Here is a 12,096-nt window from a genome sequence, read left to right on the forward strand (position 1 = left end):
GAGTACTAAAACCCTACCAAGAGATAGAAACATTAGCCACAAATGATCCCAACAGCCAGAACATTTTAAAAAACAATTTAATTAACACATACTACCCAAACAGAAGTAATGCTTCAGAAAACATGTACCTGTACAACATAGCCCAAAAATACTCCTGCAAAAACAATGCCACACGAGATGAGACAATGGCCAAAGTTCTGTCTCAACTTGTGAAGGAAACCCAGAAAATGATGAACAACTCACCATTTATCTAGAAATGACTGAAGAAATAGAACATGGTTTTATTTATTTATTTGGTTTAACATACATATAGCAATCATGTTTTGTATATACAGCATAAAACATCACAAAAACAGAGATAAAAGGATTTTAAAAGTACATCATTCATTACATATTACATAGTACATATTATCACATACATCACAATATAAAACTATATAAAACAGTATCCATCCTAAGACCATACCATTGCCACGTTACATAGCATATGTTTAGTACCAGAAGAAAACAGATTAATAACAATTCCAAATTCCTCTATATCAAATAGTCACTACAATATCTCTGCATTTCCAATAAAATGCAACGATAAAATAGGTAAAGTTAAGATTATTCCCCTCCATGAGATTCGATCATAGTGTAGCTAACTCGGTACAGTCAATTTGATTACTAAACATTTTCAGATATCTTTGCCTTAGGTTGCTCAGGTCCTCATATGTTCCAATGTTTCGATGACATCTTCTCTGCATTGTCTGCATAGACGTTCGGCACAAGGAATGACAAGATAGCCACCCTTAATCGCATGGACTTCACTAAAATACATTTTAAGAGCAGGTATTGTCTGCTCACATTAGTGATCACATTACTGATCACATCTGGAAATGCCGTCAGATATATAGGTCTTGATACATGAGCCTGTAAGTGTCTAATAAAAGGACCACTATTTGCTTTTAGGTTAACTGTACGAGATGATTCTCGTGGTTATATATATTCAGCTTCAGTTTTATCCTACGTTTAATAGTTTGGACTGAGGTAGGGATCTCGAGGCTATTCTCTCCAGGTTGGCACTTGCCATACAAGGTGATTATTCTGCCAGTCGTGCCTAGTGTCTTATAGTTCTCCAAGCTATACAAATCTTGGATATATTTCTCTATAATAGTGCTGTTGTTTAGGGATCTCATGTTCTCCCAACACACAAATGTTCTCTGGGTGAACATTGAGATAATTCCAGGCAATTTGAATTCCAAATATAGAAATTCGATCGATAAAGAAGATGGCATACAGAATAGTTTACTGAGGAGTTTGGCCTCAAATCGGATCAACTTAGGGCCATAGGCAAGGCTCCCAATTTCTATTCCATACATTAGGATGGGAACTATTTTAGCAGTCTATAGCAATAGGACAGTCTGCACTGATAGACCGCCATTCCTCCCTATAAATGAGCTTATATAATTAGCCGTAACTGTGCATTTCGCCTTGGTCTCCTTCCAATGTATATTCAACTTTAGGGAGTTATCAACAAAGATACCTATCTATTTATAGCTCATAACAGTCTTGGGTCTCACACCATTCAGCGACCAGACAGGGCATAGTCTCATTCTCTTTTTAGCATGAAAGATCATAACCTTGCTTTTGTCAATATTTACAGTGAGTCCATTTTGAGCAGCATACACCCCCAGTGCGTCCATCATTGCCTGTAGACCTCTAGGGGTATGGTCCAATAGGACCAAGTTGTCGGAATAGGCTAGCCAGGTTATAAAGGCAGTGTCTACCTTCACAGGACAATTATTAATACCTACAAAAGCCTCATGCAAATCGGCAAGGTATTGATTAAAACAGTCGCAGCGAGAATACATCCCCGTTTCACACCTCTATTGGAAAGAATAGCAGAGGATAGTTTACCCATACTGTCCAAATGTACTCATACCGTCCAACTGTACTTTTACACTTGTATCCTTATCGAGGAGCATTATCGTCTTAAGTAGCCCTGATGGTATCTTCCAAGTGACTAATTTCTTACACAGCCGATTTCTTAGCACTGTATGAAATGCGGTGCTAAAATCAATGTAGGATACAAAGGGGGAGTAGAGGGGCACTAACTGGTCAATCGAAGTTGTAAGGTGGAGGAGTATTGAATTCTTGACACTCAAATGTATTCATATATAAAGTATGTACAGAAATGTCAGGTGCAGAGGGACATGAATTTTCTCTAAGACACTGGAGACAAAATGAAGAACAAAAAAAGGAAGTGTAGCCTATCATCTGCTAATAGGTGGTCCCTATGTGCACTCCTAAGTGATGAAGCTATCTCAAGTAATCGTAAATTTAGAACAAAAAGGTTTAGTATTGTTTTTCACTGTATGGCCCAACCATGGGCAATAATAATTTCAAAATATTTAAATCAAGTCAAACAATAGCAACAATAACAATGTTGTAGTCTTTTCCATTACCTTAGGTACATTTTTTTTAATCAAATTTCATGAATGAAAGCACATATGCAAAAGAATTTCCAATTTTCACAATTTTTACAACTAGGAAAGGATAAATAAACAATAATAATAAAAGAAAATGATACAGGTTTTTCGAATAACAATAATACGCTTTCCAAAAGTCCAGTGTGTCACTTCCCAATATTGCATCAAAGAGCAGTGTATATAATCCCACACTGTTGGGTATAGACCTGTATACAATTGATCCAGATATGTAGGCTGTATCCTAAGATGTTTCAAAAGCGCCAAGGCGTTTCGGAATAAATCCTTCTTCAGGGCTGATGCTGCCTAACTAGATTCATGTATTTTCAATTCCAAACACACGATATGCATCTGTGGATAACACTTATAAACTATGTTATAAAGGGTAATCATGTAGTGCTTAATAGACAACAAAGAGGAAAGTATAAGGGGACCAACCTCGTGTCCTCATGGGTGGCTCTTAACCGCAGTTTTCAAATTTTATACAGCTGGTTTGAAAGTTCAAGGTAACATAACACAATACTTAAATCCATCAGAGGAATTAAGGTCCACTGCTGTCTGCATGCGTCATGCTCAAGTTCGAGTCTATGTCTGATAGAATCGCAGGAGAAGTACAGGCTAGAAGGAACATAATCCATAGCTATTATATATAATAAAAGTCAAAATGTATAGTGCATACATGACGTGACTACCGTTCTATAATGAACCCTGAAACACCGTACTGCGTGTCGTACTGTCTAAATGGCCATATCGTGGAGTGCTCTATTGGGGATTAAGCACCACTTATCAATGTGTGCGTGAATTTTAGAATCCATTAAATGCTTTGCTTCTATTTCCCTTTGGATAACCAGACATGTCTTTTGCCTTTAGTTGGTCCACCGTTAAGATTCAAATAAACACACTCAATATTACAATTTGTGTGGTTGATCCAAATATACTTCATTATGGAGTATGTACTCCTGATGTAGATAGCCAGTAATGTCAGTACGACTAAAAAGAGGCACTATTCTTTTCACTATAGTTGCCCGTTGCAGGATATATCGGAGTACGCATTTCACTTACTTTATACACACAGCAACGCTCCCTGCTGCCCGTTCAGCTCCTCGCCAAGCCGGGCACGAGTGAAAGCAATGTTATTAATGTTGCTAAGTAACTATCGCGCATGCGCATTGTGTAGCTAGTACGCCATCTTGGTATGGGTATTTTGATACGCCATCTAGGTGATGCACTACTTTAACCAATCGGATGAAATAACGTCATGTTGGTGCAGGCGCAATGTAAGTGGGCAATTGTGAACGTGATATTAAAGAGCATATATTGGGCCTCATTACACGGACGGCGGTAAGGGTTTACCGGTACTGGTAAGGGCACCAGTACCGGTAAACCCTTACCGCCTTACTACGAGGTCCCTTTGCGGGTTGGTACTTTAACGCCTGCTGTTTAGCAGGCGTTAAAAACCAAACCGCAAAGGGACCAGGGTGCTAATTACGGTACCGCAATTTGCTGCACCGTAATTAGCGCCTTCCCCATTCCCATAGAGCCCTATGGGGTCAAAATGGGAATGGGGAAGGGCAATGGTGGAATGCGGAATTACTGCCCCGCCAACCTTGGAATAGGGTGGTAATTCCCCTTTCCACCAAGGCGGTGCCGGTATTTTACCGGCATGGACCATGGTGCTAATAGCACCTTGGTCCTCCGCCTACCGTGTAATGAGGCCCATTTTACTGGTACCGAAATACTACAATAAGCATATTAAGCAATCCTGGGTCTCTATCTACATGAAATGTGTTTAAAAAAAAAGTAATCAGGCTAATGTCGAACGGGTGGAGGGGCACTGTGTTGTGAATACTCGACCCAGTGCCCCTCCTACAGTCTCAATTCAGATTGATGTTCATCATACCCATAGCTCGCAGCGAGACGAGCACCACAAATGACAGATGACCCTAAAGATGCTGCAGATGTCTCCAGAGTAATACCAATTACTAAATAGTAGGTAGATCTGGAGGAAGGTCTATGTGAAATTAAGACTCGGAATCACCTACCGTAACTGTAACTTTGATAAAATTCAGGTGTTCCCTGAATAAAAAAAATTAAAAAATTACTAAATAGTCACACATTTACAGCATTAATGGTTCATATTCAGAGTCCCATTATCAACCTAATGATACTACATGGATACTTAGGTGGTAAAAAACATTCAGCTTGTACAAAATAGCTGATGCTATTCTAGACAAATATAGTTAATACCTCATCATCCACAGACAATGTTTTAATATTCGCAGAAGCTGTTCAACCTTGATAATGATGTTATAAAGGCAGTTAAACAACTTATTAAACATCAGGTGTGTTTCACAGTTAATGCTCCTCGGTTGCATTGAATCTAATAAGTCAATCCAAAACATCTTTCCTGTTGATGTCACCACCTCTGTTCCCCAGAGTCACTTGTTCCAAATTAATGCATTTTAGCTGTGCTAACGTGTGTCTAGCTTCAAGGAAATGTGATGTCACAGGAGATTTCAAGTTTCTCGTGTGTATGTTGGACTTATGCTCCATCCACCGAAGCTTGGCTTTTCTTATTGTGATTCCCACATAGGCAGGGACATTTAAGAACATGCACAACATTTTTTGAATCACATGTTCACAAGCGTTTAAGTGAAATAGCTTTGCCTGAGTGAGGGTGTGCAATGGTGTTACCTTTGATGATATTACTGCAGTGTTGGCAATTATGACACAGTAATGTTCCTTTATGTTTATTGTTGGTAGGTATGGGAGTTTGCATTTCTGCTTCAATGAGACTTTTGCGTAAGGCTTTACTGTTACGAACGGCAAAGGTCCGTGGTTCTCTGAACAGTGGTTGAAGTGTTGGGTTCATCTGCAACATGGGCCAGTTCTTTTTGGTGATTCCCTTGACCTTCCTACTTTGTAGTGAGTATGTCATCAGATAATCCAAAGGATGTCCCTCTTTAGGAGGCTTAGGAGAGAGCAAGGTTTCTCTTTCAATGGTTTCTACTTTCGTTGAAATTTCCTAGATTAGCGTTTGATTGTAACCACGTTCATGGAATTTTGTAAGCAATGTGCTCGACTGGAATCTGTATTAATCCGGTTCTGAGATGTTACATCTATAGCGTAAAAACTGGCTGAGAGGAACACTCTCAATGGTCCGTTTGGGATGAAAACTTGTGGGCAGTAATAAACTGTTGCGATCTGTAGCTTTGGTGTGAATCCTTGTGGTGAACTTGTTATCCTTCTCATAGACCTCCACATCTAGGTAGTTGTTCCTAGTCTTGCTGGTGGCATTCGTAAACTTGATTTTTGGGTGCATATTGTTCATAGCATCAAAGAGATTATGTAGCTTGTCCTCCGGACCCGACCAGATCCCAAAGACGTCATCTATGAACCTGACAAATAAGGGTAGGTGTTGTGTACATCTGGGTGATGTTAGGATATGTTCAGTTTCAAGATAGAACATGTATGTATTCGCATAGGCGGGAGCCATAGCCGCACCCATGCTGGTTCCAGATAGTTGTAAGTAATACTTATCCCCAAATCTGAAGAAATTGTTCATTAGAACAAGTTTCAACAGTATAAGTACGAACACTCTATCGCCTTGGCAGTCCAGACAGTGGAGTAGTAGCCATTCAACAGCTTCTATGCCAGCCTCAAGCGCAATGTTCGTGTATAACAACAAGGTCAGATCTATATTCAAGAGGATCTCCCTACCCTCCATGAAGTTGGTATCCTTTAACATGCTAAGGAAGTGCATTGTGTACTTTATATAGGTTTCCGTCTTCTGTACAAGTGGTTGGAGAATTTTATCCAGGTACTTGGCTAGAAGTTCCAATATGCTATCCGTAGCTGCAATGATGGATCGTTCAGTAGGTTTCTCAAGTCTCTTGTGGATTTTTGGTAAGATGTATAGCACCAGGGTGATGGGGTATTTCTTTTCAAGGTACACACGTGTCTTATCCGAGATCACCTCCCTGCTTATGGCTTCATCCAAGACTTCTGCAATCAATGCTCTGATCTGTTCTGTGGGGTTAACATGGATTTTTTTGTAGGTCTCATGCTCTGCCAATTGCCGTTCTATCTCTTCTACATAATCTCTCTTGTCCATTAGTACAAGAGCTCTGCCCTTATCAGCGGGTTTGTCGATGACATCATTGTTGTTCAATAGGTTTCTTAATACTTGTCTGTCTTTGTTGGAGAAATTTCCATCTTTCTTAGGACGAAACAAACGTTTTTTGAAATCTTCCAGAACTGATTTTTCGAACACTGATAAGACATGGTTTTGGACAGGGGGATTGAAGGTGCTTTTAGGAGACATTTCTAGGTACTACGATCGTTGTTCTTCCTCCGCTGGGTCCATCTATAACGAGTTGAAAAAACTTTCATTTTAAGCATTCTCATTAATTTAAAACAAATCTATTTTTTCTTTCAGAAGGTTACTACTGTATTGTGGGACAAATGATAGTCTCTTTCTTAAGATCCTCAGTTCTAAATCAATGTAGGCACAATATACTGCGGACTCACTTCGTAAGTTAGCATATTCGACAGAAGAGACAATTGCCAACATGTTATGGGTAGATGAAGATTTTGCCCGAAAGCCTGTCTTAAAAGGACTCAGGATACTACTTGCTTCTATCCATTCATTCAGTTCTACCAGTAGTACCTGAGCTAGTATCTTTGCTGGTATATCAACCATGGCGAGCATGCAATAGTTAGAGGGACTATTTCATGCTCCTATTTTGTAAATAGGGAGAATGTGGCTTTTTCGCCATGTAGTCAGTAGTATACTAGTTTGGCCAATATTTATAAATATTAGATTTAGGGCATTAACCCATAATGCTGGTGACATTTTCAGAAGGCCACTACATAGACCATCGGGGCCAGCCGCTCAAGACTTATTTAGATGTTCAATTAAGAAAGTGATGTCCAAAATTGAGGCAGTACATATCTAATCTATCTCAGGAATAGCCACTAAATCAACCTCGCACTGCGCGGAGCCCAGAGTAGAGTTTATGTATTCCACCAATCTAGCTCAGATACAGTGTTAATTGGTCATTTGCATTTAGAGCTTTGTCTCATGACTTCCCATATTTTTATTTTATCATTTCATTTTGCTAAATCTGCTATTTCCAACCATCTCGTTTTTTCAAGAGAAGCTCTGTTTTTTTATTTTTGATTCCAGCTTTAACTATCTCAGATCTGGTATCTCCTTCAGCACTGTCAAAATAGGTCTTAATGTCTATTCTATATTGTTTTTTTGCTGCTGAGATAGCAGGATCGTAATCAATACGTTTAGTAATAGATTTGCTACAGTGCTCAAACAAGCTTACGGCCATGCCCCCAAGAATCTGTCCACTGGCCACAACTACCACAATACCATTAAAGCATATAAAACGTATGTTAAATGCACCTTCAAATAATAAGGATTGTCCAGAACCCCCCTTCAATCCAAATGATGTCCCCGGAATCTAACATTGACCGCTGACTCAGCGACACCTGCACAACTTGTTTTCACCTATAAAAAGAGCTCCTTGTCAACTTCATCACACTCCTCAACCCTTCCTAGGCCCTCTTTCCGTCACTAAATACCCCAAATGTGTTTTCCAGACTTTTTTCTCACTGTGCTGTTCTCAGACACTAAAATCAACCGCTGACTCAGCGCCACATGCAACGCTTTTATTCACCTATAAAAATAACTCCCTATCATCTTTTGGCCACTCCTCCATCATTTCCAGGCCCTCTTTTGCCCACAAAATAACCCCAAATACGTTTTCCAGACTTTTTCCTCACTGTGTTGTTAGCGGACATAGGCGGCTGTCTGCGGATCCAATATGGTGACCGTTTCAAAACTTTTGACTCACCTCGCATTTTAAACATCCAATCAACGTGCGTCTTTGGTATCCCAGCCACCAAGCCACCTGCTGATTGGCCCAGAGGTGTCTGCATACTCTTAATCAGTTAGTGAGTCCCCGGACCGGACCCAGATATCACTCATTTGTTTTGTACCTACCTTGATGGCCATTTCTTAAAAAACACCTGGACAGATTTATACCAAATTTGCAAAAGCATGCTTTTGGGAACAAGCTGCTGCTCCTCGTGCAAGTTTGATGAAATTCCATCCAGCAGTTCCATTGTGTCTATGAGGATTTGAAAAAGGTTGGGACCCCTCCTATAACTTTGCCCCCCCAATCCCCCTGGACGAAAACCCCACCAAACTTCACAAAATCATTCCGGGGCCCATACATTTTTTTTTAATCAAAGTTTGGTGAGGATTCAACCGGCAGGTGTGGGCAAGTTATAAATCACCCACAAAAGTGATCCTTCTATGAGTTGATCAACTTAACCATGACTACACCGCCGCTACCGCAGGCTGTGTAATGTATATTATGTAATGTGTGTGAGTGCATGATGTATGGGTGCCTGGGAGTGTGAGTGAGTGGTGGATGCATGCAGTATACATGAGAATGTGAATGGTGGGCTTGTGTTCAATACCTATATTACTGACATGTAATCATCATTACTCCTAGTCCCACTCTTCCTCATCCCAGTACTTGCCTATGAGGCACCATACCTCCTATGTAAGTACTGGGACAAGGAAGAGGGACATGGAGGTAATGCTGGGCCAAGGGGCTGAACTTGGAATTGGAGGAGGAGGGTTGGAGGGATAGGGGACATCTCAGGAGGGTGGGGCAGTAGGGGGCATGCTATCACATAATGGGCATCCATGCCATGATAGAGTAAGTATGATAAGTGTTTATTACCTGTCTAGACTGGCATTTGAGTGTAGCCAGTCTAGTTATATCTTAATGTGGCATGGCGTTTTTACAGGGCATCTCTAATAAGGTAAGCATTATAAGTGACATTATTTGTCAAGACTGACATTTGGGGGCTGCCAGTCCAGCTATTTCTTACTGTGTCATAGCATAATGTTCTGGACATCAATAAAGAAGTAAGCATCATAGGTGTTATTACGTGTCTAGACTAGCATTTTGCTGCAGCTAGATTAGCCATTACTTACTGTGGCTTGCACATTTTGTTCTAGGCATCTCTGATGAAGCAATCATGATAAGTGTAATTAGCTGGCTAGACTGGCATTTGGGTGTAGCCAGACCTTACTGTGGCATTGCATATTTTACTGGGCAGCTATGATAAATTAAGTTGATAAGTTTTATGACATGGTTAGATCGGCATTTTGGTGTTGCCAGTTCAGGTATGTCTTACTTTGGCATGGCATTTTTTACTGCGCATCATCAAGGCTATAGAAAACATGATAAGTGTTACTACATGTCTGGCCTACATGATGCAGCCAGTTTTGAGATGTTTTCTGGTGGCATTGAATTTTTAATAGCAAAGCGGTAAGATATCTCAGCAGGTTAACACGCTTGCTGCTATCATCTGTGTGTGATCTGCAGGTTGCATGGTCAAATCCAGACAAGGCCAACTCAGCTTTTCATTTTTCTGAGGTTGATAAATGAGCACCAACTTCAGTTGCAATGATAATTGTATCTAAGTATGAACTATGTATAGTTCTGAGTCAGAATCGCTATATAAATAACGTATCATTAATGCTCCCGGGCACTGAAAGTGACTTGCATTTTTGGATACTGTATGAGGACAGCAGCAGGCAATGGAGGGGATCTACTTTTCATATAATGACAATACACTGACCTGCAGCTATAAATAACATAATATAGAAGTAACTGGCTATATAATGCTGAAGTGGCATATGTATGGCAGTGCCTCAGCCTATTGTCTATTTTATGTCTATAGTTTATCAAAAGCTTTAACACTTTTGAAGTGGGAGAATGGAAGAAAGGGCTCCCACCAATCCCCTCTCTCCCCTGGCCTAGAGGATCGCGGCCCAGGCACCCGCCACGAGAAGAGTTTGCCCAGCTACCAGACGACCAAATACCCTGGTATAAGAACATACGGATGTGCCCACCCGCGTGCCCGCCAGCCTGCCATACCCTTGCCGATGCCTGCGGCATGGAAGGACTCGACTGAATCATCCAGCACTAACTCAACACATCGTTAGAGATGCCATGACGACCTAGTCAACGGTCAGAATACCCGTACAACATACACACTGGACACTCCCACACCAATCCACACGAAGAACATACTCAGTGCTACGACATAGGTGACGGACACACCCACAGACGCGCATCTTTATTATTTTTCACATAGGCTTCTCAAAATGCAGAAACGCCAGACGCCCAATGAACGCATCTAAAAAAGTTTGCTCACGCTTCTCCTAAAACCATGCGCAATGATGGAAAATATAATGAAGACACGATACTGGAGATAAAGCAATATGATACCATAACTTAAAGCGCCTGTGTATCAGATGGCTCCACTTATACACCAGGCCCAAGTAGGCCTCAAGCAAGAGTCCCTTGAACATCGAATGAGCCAGAGTTCATTTGCTGATCCCGCAGAATGAGCCCGGCGGAAGCAGACAGTCAAGGGCACAATGTTGCTAATTTGCATGCCACAAGCTGACGCCAAGGTCACACCTGCAATCAAGCCAGGCACACAGTGGAAAAAACAATATTAATTGTGCAGAATTCTGCCTCAACCACGGTCCCACCTCACGTGATCAAGACAAACCTGACAGGGTGCCAGGCCCGGGAGGTGGGAGACGCCTGGATTCCCCGCTTCAAGACTCAGGCAGATACTATTAAGCGTCTCAAAGGACATCTGCAGCGGTGGGAGTAGCCGGCCTTCCAGCACATGAATAAATCTCACATTGTCTGTACATACCCATAGTGAAACATTGTTGCAAATGACAGGTGCACCGCGAGCTGGGAACAGCGATGGTCCCTGACTGGGGGGCTCGTGTGTGGACCAATCAGAACATGGGGCTCTTATCACTGACGCCATTAACATTGACCAATCCTCAAGGGCCTCCATGTAACAATTTTTATGTATCAATTTGAAGGGACAACCCAAGTATACCACCTGACTAACCCTCAACCACTAATAAAGCTCTCAATACGTATGCTATACTAACCCTACCACTCGAGGAGCCAATCCAGAGTGGCGATAGGTTTTTTGCTAACTTTCCCAGGTGACGCAAGTAGCGCGTCATATTAAGATAAAAAGGGCCTGCGAGCCCATGATGAAGAGTGTGTGTCAGGACGGACGCGTACGATCCTTGACCCATCCCTGCCGTTTGTTCAATAAAACAGCAGAGTTACCTTGCCTCTTGTGTGTACCTCATACTCATTTTTGGGATACACGGGAGGGGTTGGGGCCTCCCTGCCCGGAGGTCCGCGGACGGCTCAGCCGACCCCGGGAGAATTTCCCCCCGACACTTTTTTAATCATGTACTTCACAACTCTTAAGTTCATTACAGCTGTCAATAAATTATTTCAGGCACGATATTGTAAGAGAAACATTACAGACGTGGATTCATTCAACACAATATAATATTTCATATTCTATATAGCTATCAGGGCCTCCCTTTCTAACCCACAAGATTACATTTTCCACCTATTCCACAAACTACCCCATTCCCTACTTCATTATGGTGGACTAATCAAGAAAAACATGTTCCCCAAACGTTTGGTGCATCACTATTAAAATATTGACCAACGCAATGGTCATTAAGATAGAGTAT

At 41.3% G+C, this 12,096-nt stretch overlaps 1 protein-coding gene across 1 annotated transcript in view; it reads right to left on the reverse strand.

The window, feature by feature from the left end:
• ABCC8 (ATP binding cassette subfamily C member 8) overlaps nucleotides 1-12,096 on the reverse strand; it is a 1,583,626-nt gene that overhangs the window by 47,771 nt on the left and 1,523,759 nt on the right. The gene's annotated exons all lie outside the window — the stretch shown is intronic.

Source organism: Ambystoma mexicanum, chromosome 11 (assembly GCF_040938575.1).
Source record: "Ambystoma mexicanum isolate Mex_15411 chromosome 11, UKY_AmexF1_1, whole genome shotgun sequence".
Classification (NCBI taxonomy): Eukaryota; Metazoa; Chordata; class Amphibia; order Caudata; family Ambystomatidae; genus Ambystoma; species Ambystoma mexicanum.